This window comes from Neofelis nebulosa, chromosome 1 (assembly GCF_028018385.1).
Source record: "Neofelis nebulosa isolate mNeoNeb1 chromosome 1, mNeoNeb1.pri, whole genome shotgun sequence".
Taxonomy (NCBI): domain Eukaryota; kingdom Metazoa; phylum Chordata; class Mammalia; order Carnivora; family Felidae; genus Neofelis; species Neofelis nebulosa.
The window spans coordinates 222,159,924-222,175,269 of NC_080782.1; the positions used below are offsets into that span (position 1 = coordinate 222,159,924).

Sequence of the window (15,346 nt, forward strand, 5' to 3'; positions counted from 1 at the left end):
ATTAATTCATATAATCCTCACTTTACAGACAAGGAAATGGAAGCATAGAGATTTTAAGATTTTGCCCAACCCAGTAAGTAGCTGAGTCAGGGCCTGAAGCCAATACAATCCGGAATTTGCACATGAACTGTTCACCTCATGGTTCAGAGCCCATGCGTCATCCTTTTACATAAAGTCCCTATTTTTTCTACTGGACTATTGTTCTTTGCTTTGTTCCTGATTTTTGTGTTCTTTGTATGGCAAGAGGATCGTTTTGTTTTGAGAAAGAGAGAGAGAGAGAGAATGAGCACAAGCCAGGGAAGGGCTGTGAGAGAAGGGGACAGAGGATCCGAAGCAAGCTCTGCCCTGATCAGGCTGAGAGCAGCAAGCACTATGCAGGGCTCAAACTTACGAACCCCTCCCCACCCCCAACCCCACAAGATCATGGACCTAAGTGATGTTGGATGCTCAACCTGGCCACCAGGCCAGGTGCCCTGGGGATGATGGTTTTAAATGCCCTGCCATGCCCAAATGGCCTGCCTTGTGCCTCTTACAAAGCAGACAGGGAAAGGAGTCACCAGAAATGAAACAGTGCAAATGTCTATAAGCAGATAGATAAATGCCCCCCCAAAATCCAGAACTTTAATTTTCCTAGAATATGAAAATCCTAGAATATGAAATTTCCTAGCTAGTTCTCAAAATTTAATATTGTATGGAATATAGAATTTTAAATAGAGAAAAGGGGAGAGGGGAATTAAATTTGCCAAAAAATGTGATTCACCACATTTAAAATTACAACACGGAAGGATAGTACCATTCAAACTTCTACAATTTCCTGGGGTGCCTGGGTAGGTCAGTCGGTTAAGCGTCTGACTTCAGCTCAGGTCATGATCTCGCAGTTCATGGATTCAAGCCCCACACTGGGTTCTGTGCTGACAGCTCAGAGCCTGCTTCGGATTCTGTCTCCCTCTCTCTGCCCTCCACTTGCGCTCTGTGTCTCTCCTTCTCAAAAATAAACATTAAAAAAAAAAACCTTCTGTAATTTCCTGACAACCGTACAATTATTCTGAAGTCATTAATCAGTCACAGGCAACTCTGCCCCAAGGGTATGGTAATCTACTCAAAAATCACCTTTCATAATGATGGCTTATTATATGAACGGAATTTACCCACCGCTAAATTACGTGAGTCTTTACTTTACAAGATATCTTCCCAAAGACTTGTAATTTAGAAGTTAATATAAAACCAGGTCATATACACGTCCACACCCATCACGAAAGCAGAAAGCATCACCAATAGCCTTGGCATGGTGGAAAGCACTGAGAATCCTGAGGCATGTGTTTTATTCCCAGGTTGGCTTTTAATCAATCAGTGTGACATGCCACCTACCTTTCTGAGCCTGGGTTTCTTAAAAATCTGTCCCATAAAATTCAATAATGTGATGTTCAAGATGTAGTGAGCAAGCTACAGGGGATTTCTGAACGCATGAGAACATGTGCAGTAATGCTGCCCAAGCAAGTAAGTACTCCTAGCAACACAATCCAGTGAAGTAAATAAAGACCAGGAAGGAAGAAACGAACAGTGACCAAGAACTTCAGAGACACTATGCTAGGCAGCTTCACATACACTATTTCCTTAAAAAAAATTTTATGTTTATTTTAGAGAGAGAGAGAGAGAGAGAGAGAGTGAGAGTGAGTGAGTACAAGCAGGGGAGGGGCAGAGAGAGACGAGGACATAGAATCCAAAGCAGGCTCCAGGTTCCAAGCTGTCAGCACAGAGCCTGATGCAGGGCTCGAACTCACAAACTGTGAGATCATGACTTGGGCCAAAGTCGGACGTTTAACTGACTGAGCCACCTAGGCAGGCACCCCATACACTGTTTCATTTAATCTCCACCATAGTCTTGGAAGGAAGAAAGGTCAGAATCCATTCCTAGCAGATGAGGAATGAGGCTTGGAGGTGAAATGACTTCCCAAGGTCACAGAGCAGTAAGTGACATAGTCAGGACTCAACCCCCACCCCTCTGATACTTCTTACATCAGAGAACATCAGTTCTGCCCCTTCAGTGTCTCAACTTCTTCAACATTACTTCCTTCTGACTTTATTTTGTCTAATAATGTATACCAGCATCTGCTTTTTAAAATGCTTCAAATACAAAAAGTACTCCCCCCATCCCTCCCCCCAAAAATGTGTCACCAATATGCATCTATCTAGATTTGCCTGGTTAAACCTTGTGAATGTCACTCATTCCTTTCTTCTTCCAAAACCACTAGGAGGCAGGCCCTGGAGACCAAATGCTCCTCTGTCCTCAAGGAGTTCACAAGAGTGGATGAGCACAAGGTGCCTCCTTGGGCTACAGACTGCTAAGGGACAAAGCACGTCTTCATTAGTGCTCAATCTGTGCAGCTGATAACAGGAACAGGGTATCCTCAGAATTCAGACAAGGTTCTCCAAGAGGTTTTATGGAGGTATTAAAACTCAGGATGTGCTATGTGCTGTACAGATCAGTCCTGAACTTGGGCACGTGGTATATCTTTTACTAAGGCAGTTTAATGCGAATGCAAATACCACCAACATTTTCTAATTGACTCAAAATTACCATCATTATCATTCCAATTAGATTACTGTGGTGAGAGGTTTAATTTCTCTATTTTCCTGGGGATAGTGGCACCTTTGCTAATATTAAGAAAATCATACTAAGGATCATTCTATCAACTTCATGTTTGACCCTCTACCACAAAATTACAGTGTGTATTAATATAGTATATTAATCCAAAAAGCTAAAGCAGGTGGAATCACTAGAAATTAATTAACATTTAATCTGTTATGAAAACTATATCAGACGTATGAACCCTGTGGCTATCAACGACTCAGAAATATAAGGATCTGGGGCACCTGGGTGGCTCAGTTGGTTAAGTGTCTGACTTTGGCTCAGTTCATGATCTCGAGATTTGTAGGGTCAGGTCAGGCTCTCTGCTTTCAGTGCAGAGCCCGTTTTAGATCTTCTGTCTCCCTCTCTCTCTACCCCTCCTCACGCATGCTCTCTTTCACCTCTCTCTCTCTCAAAAATAAACAAACATTAAAAAAAGAAAACAAATATAAGGATCTGTCACAAGGAGGGTAGTATTATGACAGCTCTGATGTCTTATAACATCTACTAAATTTGCCTAAACATGAAGTAGTATTAACATATTGGTTCTAATTGTATGGATTTCACTTTAAAGGAATATAAATATAGTTCAATTACATTTCATTTAAATCATCACTCCGGAGGTTGCAAAATAATTTAAATGTTTCAAACAGTAATATGTGGAGTTATTCTATTAATGTACTAAGGAGGTACTGCTAACAGGGAAGAATCTTCAAAAGGCCTAATCAACCTAGGCCACCCTGGATAGGCACATACTTTGGTAAGTATTCAACAGTGATATAAGTGTCTTAAGAAAGGCAACCCAATGCCCTTCCCTCCACAGTACTAGGCATTCCTTAAATGAAGCATCCCAAGGGATATGCTAACAAAAAGCTAAACTATGAGCTTATTCCCATGTTAAACACAAAACAAACACAACACCCTGCAAAAAAACAAGCATACCCTGTACAGCTTAGCTATGTTAAAAAACAATATGTACTATATGATTACAATTTTTTAAAGTGTAATATATACAGATAGAAGGATATATACACACCAAATGTATTTCTCTGGAGAGATTAGAGGTGACATTTTCTTTGTATATTTGTTCAAATATATTTCAAATTTCTATAACAAACATTTAGTGACCAAAAAAAAAAAACCATTTATAATTGTAATGCTAATTATAACTATAATTTCATAATTCAAATAACTAAATTTGAATTATATTTACCCCTTTAAAAGTTTAAATAAGTATTCTTGCCTTAAGTTTACAACCTAGGGCAGCAGAGTATTCAGGCAAATCTGTAAAATGAATTATTAACATAAAATTACATGTAGAAAGTGGGAATGTAAAATGCTACAGCCAATGTAGAAAACATTATGTCAGTTCCTCAAAAATTAGACAGAATTACCATGTGGTCTAGCAATTCCACTTCTAGTATACACACAAAAGAACTGAAAGCAGGGCCCTGGAACAGATAGCTGTTCAGAGCAACATTACTCACAATAGCCAAAAGGTGAAAAGCCAAATATCCACCAACAGATACCCAGATAAACAAAAGTGGTTATCTACATACAATGGAATATTATTTAGCCTTAAAAAGAAATGACTGATACATGCTATCACAGGGAAGAACACTGAAGACATCATGCTAAGTGAAACAAGCCAGACACAAGAGAACACAATTGTACGATTCCACTTACACGAGGCACCTAGCCTCATCAAATTCATTAGAGGCAGAAAGGACAGTAATAGCTGCCAGGGACCCGGGGGGAGAAGATAATGGGGAGTTACTGTTCAATGGATACAGAGTACTGGTTTGGGATGATGAAAAAGTTCTATGGAGACAGTGGTAACAGCTGCACAATAATATGAATATATTTGTCACTAAACTGTATATTTAGAAATGGGTAAAATAAGAAATTTTATGTATATTTTACATTTTTAAAAAATCAAATTATGATACCATGGGTTTACAACAAACCCACAGTAAACTCAAAGATATAGTTTTTTAATTAAATATAAAAGTGGTTCAGTCCTAAAAACTATTTTTGGAAAAGTACAATCACAATTCATGAAATCTGGCTTGGTAAGGCAAGTTCAGATTAGAGAAATCCTGAGTGAACCCTTCTAAAAGATATATAGCCTTCTTAGGACTTTCCAGCATATACACCAATTCAAACTAAACCAACTAATTGTTATGATGACCAGTCCTCCCATGACTTACTGTTAATCATAAAAATGAGTTGTAATTAGTCAATTATATTAATAACCTCTGAAGAACTTCAATAAAATAATCTTTTTTTCTTTTTGCAACATTTTTTCTGCCCATTATTTAGGAAGTACTTTCTTGTAAAAAGCATTGATATGCTCAGCCTCAGTTATCACTCACTGTGCATTAATAGGTGAATCAATAATTTTTTGTTGTTTTATGGAGATAAAGCAAGAGTAGAAGAACAGAAATGAGAAATGCAAGCAGAGGATGGAAAAGAGTTGTAACGTTCTGAGAGGATAACATGCCAACCCACTTGGATCTCCCTATTTTCTTTGACACTTGAAAATATATCCTATATTCCCATAGACTTTTTCTGCGTCCACTGGTAGTGTAGATCCAATTCCCATTCCCTGGGATGGCTTTTCCTAGCAACCAGCACTGCCCCTCAGAGAGCTAGAGCATGGAGAGGAAAAGGTTATTTTATTTTACACTCTGAAAGCAAATTTAGTCAAGAGGACAAACACAGATCTTCCAATTTTAGAAATCTACATTTAGAACTGGAAGACTAAAGGAGTAATGTAGCGACCAATCTTTTGATCCCTCTAAGAGCATATTTATTTTCCATTCCCCTAGTGCTAAAGGAAGGTGGGGAATGTTTTGCTTTACTGATATAGCAAAAATATATTTGAATACATTTACAGAATTCAAAAAAACAGGAAATGGAGAAAACAGTACAGGAAAACTTTGTTTTTGATAACATAATGCTCTCAATATTAAACAACACTAGAAATTAAGAGTTATGACTTACAAGCATGTGGCTTCCACACAGATCTCAACCCTCGTTCCAACTAGAGGTAGCTGGCACAAAGGAGATGGACACAACCAATGGGACTGCACACCTCAGAACCTGTCTTCTGCTGACCTACAAGCTTGCTGAGGAAAAGAGGTCTGAATAGTGTGAACAGCCCTGCAGAACTGGTTGGCACCAAGATTCTCTCTCTTCTTCTGGTGTCATTCTTAGGGCAGGGAGCGAGCCTGTATGATCTTTTACCGTGGAAGCGGATTTTCTCACAGTAAACCTAAAAGACTCTGAATGGCGAATCAATCTGTTTAAAAATGGGCTCTGCGTTCTTTACAAGATACTGCCTGGTGTAGACTATTTGAAACAGCTATGTCAAATATGAAAAAATATTTAACTGCAAAAAAAATTTATTTCAATTAAAGCACTGACATGTTCACTGAAGATCTCTAATAGGGTTTTTCTGTTTTCATAAACTCGATGGGTTTATTTGTTATCAGTTATTTGTTATCAGTTTAAATTGCTAAGCTGCCTTATAATAGGAATTTATTTATAGCTAATGAGCCATTAATAAAGTCTAAGATGCTTTGCAAAATAAGCACTACTGTATGACAACGTGAACAAAGTAATAGCATATATTACTTCTTCTGACAATGACCCCACACACCAAGAAGGCTGGGGGAAATCATCAAGAGCAATACGTTTACGTCCCTGCCTTTGAGGAGATTATGGTCTAATAGAAAGTCCAATCCTAAGAAGTAGAAGCCTAGAATACAAATACAAGTAGAGTAACTAAGCAAACAACGGAATACAACATACAAATCTATAGTCTATGTGATACACGTTAATGTATATATGGAAAAAAATATGTGCACAAAGGTTACAACTATATGAAAATTACATATCCCAGAAAACTGCTACATGAAATCCCAGAAACCAAATTCTTAGTGTTCTAGCAGATGATAAAATGTAAGCATTTCCTCAGTGAAGATTACCCAGTTTCCTGCAGGAATGAGGGTTTTTTATAGCTTTCTTCCTTTTTTACCAATGGAAGTTCCTGTCTGAGCACAAAAGACTTAAGTGTGTAGCCATCTTTCTCTGTTTTTGAGTATTATATTACAATGCTAGTAAGCCTTCCAAAGATAAGCTCTAAAGTCTTAGGTAAACTTCCGGGGTGCAACTTTACAACTTGTCATGTCATACATCTATACTACAGCAAAAGAAATTCAAAAAGACCTTTCAAGTTACAGAAGAGCCAAATATTACTCTCATCAATTTCTTCCATACTTATTTTTTGTTCATTTAAGAGAGACAGTGTGTGCGCACAAGCGGGGGAGAAGGGCAGAGGAGGAAAGAAAGACAGAATCTTAAGCAGGCTCCACACTCAGCACAGACCCCAATGTGGAGCTCAATCCCACGACCCTGGGATCATGACGTGAACCGAAATCAAGAGTCGGACACTCAACAGAAGGGGCTACCCAGGCGGCCCCACTTCCATACTTATTCTGATGGGCTTTTTGAGACTGAGCAGATGCTACAACTAGGACTTAGACACCAAATGTATTTCCCAGGTCCAGACGAGCCTCTACTCTAAGACAGACTCACCCTCAAAATTTTATAAGTAAGATTACACTTAGGGGGCGTCTGGGTGGCTCAGTCGGTTAAGTGTCCACTTCGGCTCAGGTCCTGATCTCATGGTCTGTGAGTTCGAGTGCCGCATTGGGCTCTGTGCTGTTAGCTCAGAGCCTGGAGCCTGCTTCAGATTCTGTGTCTCCCTCGCTTTCTGCCCCTCCCCCACTCACTCTCTCTCTCAAAAATAAATAAACATTAAAAAAATTTTTTTTTAAAGATTAGACTTTAGGGGCACCTGAGTGGCTCAGTTGGTTGAGCATCTGACTCTTGATTTCAGCTCAGGTCATGATCTAACAGTTCATGGGATCAAGCCCCATGTCAGGCTCTACACTCACAGAGCAGAGCCTGCTTCGGATTCTCTTTCTCCCTCTCTCTGACCCTTCCCTGAACTCTCTCTCAAAACAAACAAATAAATAAATAAAACAAAAAAACCACTTTTAACTACTGCACCCATTCTGTGGTATAAGTACTGCAAAGAAACAAAGTTCTGGAGATCTGCTCAGACACATGATGCTCTTAGTGCTCCAGCTGCTAGGACAGCTGTCATCCACTTCTCTTTTCTGCAAGCTTATCTTATTACAAGAATGCAAGAGAATGCCCTGAACACCTGACAAAATCCACAAAGATAGAGGGGCTTTGAAAATGAGGCATTCTCCAAAAGAGTTTATGGCGTCCTTCATGAAGATGCGTATGAACAGGTGACAAGGTCATCCTCCTACCTTTATTTAAAAACAGACTGCTGTTGGGGCACCAGGGTGGCTCAGGTGGTCAAGGGTCCAACTGTTGAGTTCAGCTCAGGTCATGATCTCACTGCTTGTGAGATCGAGCCCCACATTGGGCTCTGCCCTGCCAGTTTGGTGTTCTCTCTCCCTCTCTCCCTCCTCCTCACACTCTCCTTCTCTCTCAGAAACAAACATTTAAAAATAAATAAAAATAAAAACAGACTGTTTTAGAATTTGCTAACACAGTGACCACCCTCTGGTCTCATCACTTTTGTTCAAATGTGTTACTCACTGGAGAAGACATACATCATTTCCCAACTGCCAGGAAGTTACTTTACTTGAAACACAATTTGCAATTACGGCTTCTGGAAGCAATTCTTTATCCTCATCATCCAAAAGCCCACTTTCATTTCATTGCACAGAAACTTTAGGCAATTCTAGGACATAGGGAATCTGACAGCTCATTGTAAATGAAGAAATAATTCCAATGAAGCCATGTGCTCAGGTTAAAAGCAAACAACCCCAGTGGCAATAGTATTAGCAGGAAAAAAAAAAAAAAAGATATCCAGGGTTGTGAAGCTGACTGTAATCTTATACAAGTATTGCTTCCATGAGATACTTTCATTTTTAAAACAAAAAACTTCCATGATTTGCAGTAATTTCTATAGTTTTGTTCTTTGTTTCCCCAAACATTCAAGGTTTTGTAAAATAAATTACATAAATACAGATAGGCCAAAAGCCTAAAGAAATGGATAGAACACAGTTATACTTTATTTTTCTAATGTGTTCAAAGCTGGAATACAGGGACCTAAGCTCAAATCTATTTACGGTATCATAACCCGTCCCACGTGAATAGCTCTAATGTGATTTTACCTACTATCCTCTGCCATAGGAGTAGTATCAACCATACCCTGCAATGGCCTAGTGCCAAACTAAAATTCCAGCAATGGACAGGCAGAACCGTACTGTAGTCCTTCAATGAAAGTTTACTGAATGTCCTCCAAGTAAAAAGGACACAAAGCCAACACCACGACACCCTTCCCTGACCCTGGCAGAACTTACATGGGGTCAGAGAGGTCTGGGCACATAAACAGATGTACACCAGAGTGGCCATTGCTCTCGTGGATAGTTGTGAATGCCACGGAAACACCAGAATTGGGAAGCGTCAACTACCTGTGAGAAGACAGGCACCCGGAACAGTGAATGTATATGCCAGGTGGAAGAACTGAAAGAAATTTAGCATGGCTGTAGCCAAAAAGCTTAGCCTTTATCCTATGAACAACATTCAATCACTGAAAGACCTTAAGCAGGGAAGTGGTATGATCAGATGTACGTCCGTTAAAGATTACTTTGGCTGAACGTATGGACCAGATGCTGATGAAGAAAACTCAGAGGGAGCCTAAGGTGGCTACAGCAAGCCAGGAAAGAAAGAAAAGAAGCCTGTACCAAGGAAGTGGAAATGGAGAAACCTGGACAGGAGACAAACTCAAGAGGATTCTGCAACTGACTGAATGGAAGAAGAGGAGCTGGATAAGGGAAAAGGGAGAGCGAAGGATTACACCCAGCTGCTCAGCTTAAGTAACTGAGTGAACGCTGGTGTCACTCACTAGGACCCAGAACACAGCAAATTTCAGGGTCGATGACGAATTCCACCCTGGACATTTTAAGTTTAGCCACCTGTGGGATATCAAAGTGGATATGTCCAATAGATAGATTTGTAAATCTGAAGATCAAGAAAGAGATCTGGATTGAAGATGTGGAAATCTGGCATGAGATCACCCAGGGAAAAGTGTGTGGAGTAAGAAGAGAAGAGGATGTCGGAAAGAACTCTAAGAAAGTCGGACAGCAGAGAGACAAGGAACACCCCTGCGGAGGAGACTGTGAAGGAACAGGCAGAGTAGGAAGCAAACCAGGAGAATAGAGTCATGGAAGCCTAGGGACATGAGCATCACACAAAGGAGGCAGGTCAAGGTCTAATGCTGTTGAGACCAAAACAAGGTAAGGACTAAGAAATGCCCACTGGATTTGGCAAGAATTATTGATGACCTTCATGAGATGAATTTCGGTGAAGCTGTGGGTGGACAAGACCAGACTGCAGCGGGCTGAGGAGCATGTGAAAGGTGAAGAAGTGAAAACAATGACTATAAACAACTTGCTCATGAAGTCTGACTGTGAAGGAAAAGAAAATTAGCTAGGAGTAAACGTAAAATTGGCTGAAAGTGAAGGATGTATTTTGGGTCACCTTTTTATTTTAAACATATTAGAGCCTTAAAAAGGTTTACTTATTAATTTGTTTTTAAGATTTTAAGTAATCTCTATACCAAATGTTGGGCTCAAACTCACAACCCTGAGATCAAGAGTCACATGCTCTCCCAACGGAGCGAGCCAGGTGCCCCAAGAAACTTAAAATGTTTAAATGTTCACAGGAAGGACCCAGTAAGAGAGAAAGATAAGGGCAGGACATAAGCACTAAATAAGTAACAGGAAGTGGAATCTGAGGCAGAGGTGCAAGAGAAGCTATAGAAAGGGGGAGCTTCTTCTGTGAAAACAAAAGAGAAGAAGGATGGATACAGATGGAAGTGAATTTCATGGTTGAGGCACCAGAAGTTGGAAACAATTTCTTTCTCTTCCCTTTCTCTCCCCCTCTCTCTGCATTTTTCATTTCTACCAGCAACTTATGAGGGTTCCAACTGCCCCATATCCTTGCCAACACTTACTATGGTCTTTCTTATTATAGACATCCTAGTGCATGTGAGGTAATATCTCATTGTGGGTTTGATTTGCATTTTGGGTCATTCTCTTCTGAAGTCATCTATTTCTCCCTGTGAAGAAAGAGAGAAGGCTTTCTGTTGAGAGTAAGAGGAAAGGTAGCAATAGAACGTGGAGTGGAGGGAAAAAAATGGAAAAGGTCTAACATCTAAAGCAGGAAGAGTACTGACAGAGAAACCAATAAAGGTGATATGAGCCCAGTGGAAGCTAGAAACCAGAAGTCTGTACAAGTACCCCTCTGATCTCCTCCAAGTTTTTCTTCTCCAGTGAAGTGGGTCTTTTTCTTAAACTGATCTAACCAGAATTGGAATGGGCAGTTGCTCATTTAAACACGATGAGAGAAGTGCCCCTGAACAATACATTATCTGTTGAAAGTCCGGTAATATCCACATTTGAAACAACAGTTTGCCTAAGATTCACCCTCCTTGAGAACAAAGCACCTCTCATACATGAGTTCACTGCAGACCTTGCATGTGTACTGTAAGTACTCACAACTACAATCATGGTACTAAATTCATCAAATGACAAACTGTAAGAAAACACCACACACCCATCATCTCAATAATGGATAATTCCTTTAAAACATGTTAACTTAAGAAGGATAATAACCAGGGGCGCCTGGATGGCTCAGCCGACTAAGTGTCTGACTTCGGCTCAGGTCATCATTTCAGGGTTCAGGAGTTGAAGCCCCGCATCGGGCTCACTGCTGTCAGCACAGAGCCCGCTTCAGATCCTCTGTACCCCCCTCTCTATCCAGCCCTCCCCCGCTAGCACGCCCTCTCTCAAAAATAAAAAATAAACATTAAAAAAATGATAATAAGCAATTACACAAAATGATTTTTGACTTACCCAGTTGGCTTGCAGAGCACAAGATATAGCCACAGTATTCGGTTAAACTAATTTGATAAGTATATCCTTATGTAAACATGAAGTAAAGACTTAATTTAGAGATTTATCACTAAGGCACGCTGACCACAATTTTCGCTCAGGGATCACATCCTGGGACTGACTTATAAGTGAACTAGTTTTACACCAAGGGTGCTATGCTGCTGCTTCAATCATCTTTTGCTGAGTAACATACCATCCCCAAACTCAGTGGCTTAAAGCAAGAGCAACTTGCTATTTCTCTCAATTCTGTGTTTTGAGTAACTCGGCTGAGGTTGCTCATGAGGCCATGGGCACTGGGAACTTAACTAAGGCTGACACAGGCCTCACTCACACAGCTGAGCCACTGCAGGTGGTCTCTCCTAGATTCAAATGGAGCAGACACAGACTCCATCTCTTAATGGGAGGTGCAGCAGTCAAGCCTAGGGATGGGAGGAACTGCTGGCAGTAATGGCTGAAAACACTCTACCACCACAGCTGTAAACAATATTACTAGATGTTTCCACTACACAATTTGAGTTCATGACTGAAGCAACAGAAGGGGGTCAGACTATCTCCAAAACTAAAACACTTGTATAAGTATTGAAAAGAACATCTCTGCAAACATACGCTTTTGCCCCCATAGAATGCTAGTCTCAGGAAAGCCATGGAATCTTCGTTTCTGGGGTTGTGAGGAGGATAGACACCATCTTTCAGGAATGCTCGGAGTACAGTCTTTCTTTCCCAAATGAAATTCATTATCTCCTGAAGTCCTTTCATGCCTTACAATTTATTAGGTATGCATGAGTATGATATCATTTAGTAAAATCTAATACTAAAAAAAATAAAGGTATCCCTAGCTATTTGAACTCTTGCTATCCAAATCTATCTAAACTCAAAATCAAATAGATTTGACAAAGTTCTTTTTTTTTTAATTAAAAAAAAATTTTTTTTTAACATTTTATTTATTTTTGGGACAGAGAGAGACAGAGCATGAATGGGGGAGGGGCAGAGAGAGAGAGGGAGACACAGAATTGGAAGCAGGCTCCAGGCTCTGAGCCATCAGCCCAGAGCCCGACGCGGGGCTCGAACTCACAGACCGCGAGATCGTGACCTGAGCTGAAGTCGGCCGCTTAACCGACTGAGCCACCCAGGCGCCCCTGACTAAGTTCTTTAATACTGAAACTTTTGCTACTGGCTCTCCTAGACTCAGGTATGAAGTAGATTTGGATATCACAGTATCCCTTACAACCTGAAATCTCACTATCTGAACACAGCAACCCCATAAACTCATACAGTAAAAAGGATATATGCCCAAAAATATTAACTGTTATCTTTAGATGGTATAATTACAGGTGATGTACATTCTTCTTTTTGCTTTAGTTTCTAAATTCTCTGTTTCCTTTCAAAATCTAAAAAGTCTATATTGTGACTTAATATACTTGGAAATATTAAAAAAAAATTTTTTTTAATTTTAAAATGTTGTAGGTCAAACACGTAATTGATTTAGATAACCGACTTGATTAACTGACCTCTTCTGTGACATCTATTCTGGTTAAAGTCAAACAACATTCATCATATGCCTCCTGTTCACTGCTCAACATGTATACAATATATAACATTTTTAGTTGTTTTTTTTTTTAAACCACAGAATATTTTTAAAATGTGTAGTAAGGACCTGCCTGGACTCTAGACTCCATTAGGGCCCAAACGTTGTTTGCCATGTTTGACTATTTAATGCAGTACATAGAAAAACAGGATGATGATGATGATGATGATGATGATGGTCTTTGACTTCCCTTCAGTTTCATCTTCCCCACTCTGACTTTCAGATAAAAGAGGACATGGTCTCAGACTTCCCAGCTTGAGCTGATTAAATTTTTTTTTAACATTTATTCATTTTTGAGAGAGAGAGTGAGAGAGAGAGTGACAGAGAGAGTGATAGAGAGAGAGCTGGGGAAGGGCAGAGAGAGAGGAAAACAGAACCGGAAACAGGCTCCAGGCTCTGAGCTGTCAGCACAGAGCCCGACACCAGGCTCGAACCCACAAATCATGAGATCATGACCTGAGCTGAAGTCGGAAGCCTAACGGACCCAGCCAACCAGGTGCCCCTGAGCTGCTGATTATTAAGATGAAGCCAAGCTCTTGCTGCAACATATAAGCACTCTTTACTTTAAAATTTTTTAAGATTTTTTTTTTTTTAAGCTGCAAACTTGATAGCTTTTTAAAGCCATTTGCTTTCTGAAGTTCCCAGAACTTTATCATTTGGGTCACACACATAAAAATCACTGTGGAAGAAATCTCGTTAATGATTAATACCCTTCTTCTTCTAGAGTGAAGAAGAAATGGGACCTGTCTATAAGTACTTAATAAATAGACGGGATTCACACAATGGTATAAAAGATATCCATGCCACGGATTAATAGAATGAAAACATACAGTTACCTACTCAACCCTGAAAGCACTTCGAAGCGGAGAAATTCACCCAGTGGTCACTTCAAATAGATATTTCTAAAGTTTAAAACACACTATAAACCTCCCTCAGGGTTAGCTCATTTTTCCATTCTTTTTTGCATGATATATACCTTGGTGTTTTGATGTTACTATCCCACAATGCACAACAGTATTAGAAACTCACAATTTTTGCCTCCAAGAACTATAATCCTCCTCCCCCAAAAATAAATAGGCCAAAGTCAAATAAGACTCTGAACCTGTTTTTTTTTTTTTTTTTAAAGCAACATTACAATATTGCTTTAAAAACTGCAATTCCCAGCTGCAAAGAGGGCTTCGGAAGGTCTCGCATGCAAACAAACATACACAAAAAGCCACTTACGGGAGCGGAACAGAGCGTGCCTAGATGGTCATCTCACATAAAATAGAGCGGTTAGTGCACCCAAGGCAGGACAAGAGAAATATTTCACTCATTTCGCCGCACTCCTGGATAAAGGTCCCTAAGCGAATGCCCCGTTGTGGAAGGCCGTGTTGTGGGGGAAAGGGAGACGGTGGAGAATATGGTCTGTGATACCACCACCCTCCCCGGAGATGAAGGAGAAGATGCTAAGATCTTGGGAAAGGCCGAAAGAGGATGGGGAGGAGAGTCGGAGGGGAGGTCTCTTCTCAGCAAAACAGCGCCCAGAGCGGTAACAGGCTGCAGCTGTGAGCAAAGCCGCGTCCTAGCAGCTCAAAAAAGAGAGGGAGCAGGGAAAACTTTCCCTAGCCTCCCTGCACCCTCTCCCTCCTCCTCCTCGGAGAAAACGCCAGCAGAGCTGCTAACGGTGCCGCGCCGGTGGCCCCGCCACCCGCCGGGTCGCAGCGCCCCGCGGACCGGGGGCCGGGAAGCCCAGGCCCGCAGCCGGAGGGAGGGAGGAGGTGGGAGAACGGGGCACACCAGACCGGCCCGGGGGGAAGGGGGAGCAAGGAGAAGGGCAGGGGCGGAAGCGCCCCCCGCGAGCGCGGGCCCGCGCCCCACCGGCTACCTGGGCAGCCAGCTGCTGCTTCGCGCCGTCCGGCCGGGCCCTGCCGCGGGGAGCGCCGCGGGGATCTCGGAAGCTCGGCGGCCCGGAGAGTCGCCAGAGAACAGCGGTGCGGACGGCCGGCGAAGGGGTGGAGCGGAGTGAGGGGGGTGGGGTAAGAGGGCGCCAGGGGCCGGGCCGCCGGGTCACGTGGCCGGGCCGCCTCACGTGACGCCGACGCCACGCGCGCTGGGCGGACTCGGGGTTTATCCGCCCGCCCC

General features: G+C 41.5%; 1 protein-coding gene across 6 annotated transcripts in view; it reads right to left on the reverse strand.

The window, feature by feature from the left end:
• The window catches only part of RCBTB1 (RCC1 and BTB domain containing protein 1), a 64,304-nt gene that overhangs the window by 38,399 nt on the left and 10,559 nt on the right, over positions 1 to 15,346 (reverse strand). For 3 of the 6 annotated variants that reach the window (XM_058686020.1, XM_058686028.1, XM_058686058.1), the window contains exon 1: positions 15,090 to 15,236. The exons of 2 other annotated variants lie outside the window; for them this stretch is intronic. The gene's annotated coding sequence lies outside the window, so the exon portion shown is untranslated. Of the gene's footprint in view, positions 1 to 793; positions 975 to 15,089; positions 15,237 to 15,346 lie in introns of those variants that run through there. One more of the 6 variants, XM_058686039.1, reaches the window with a different exon arrangement.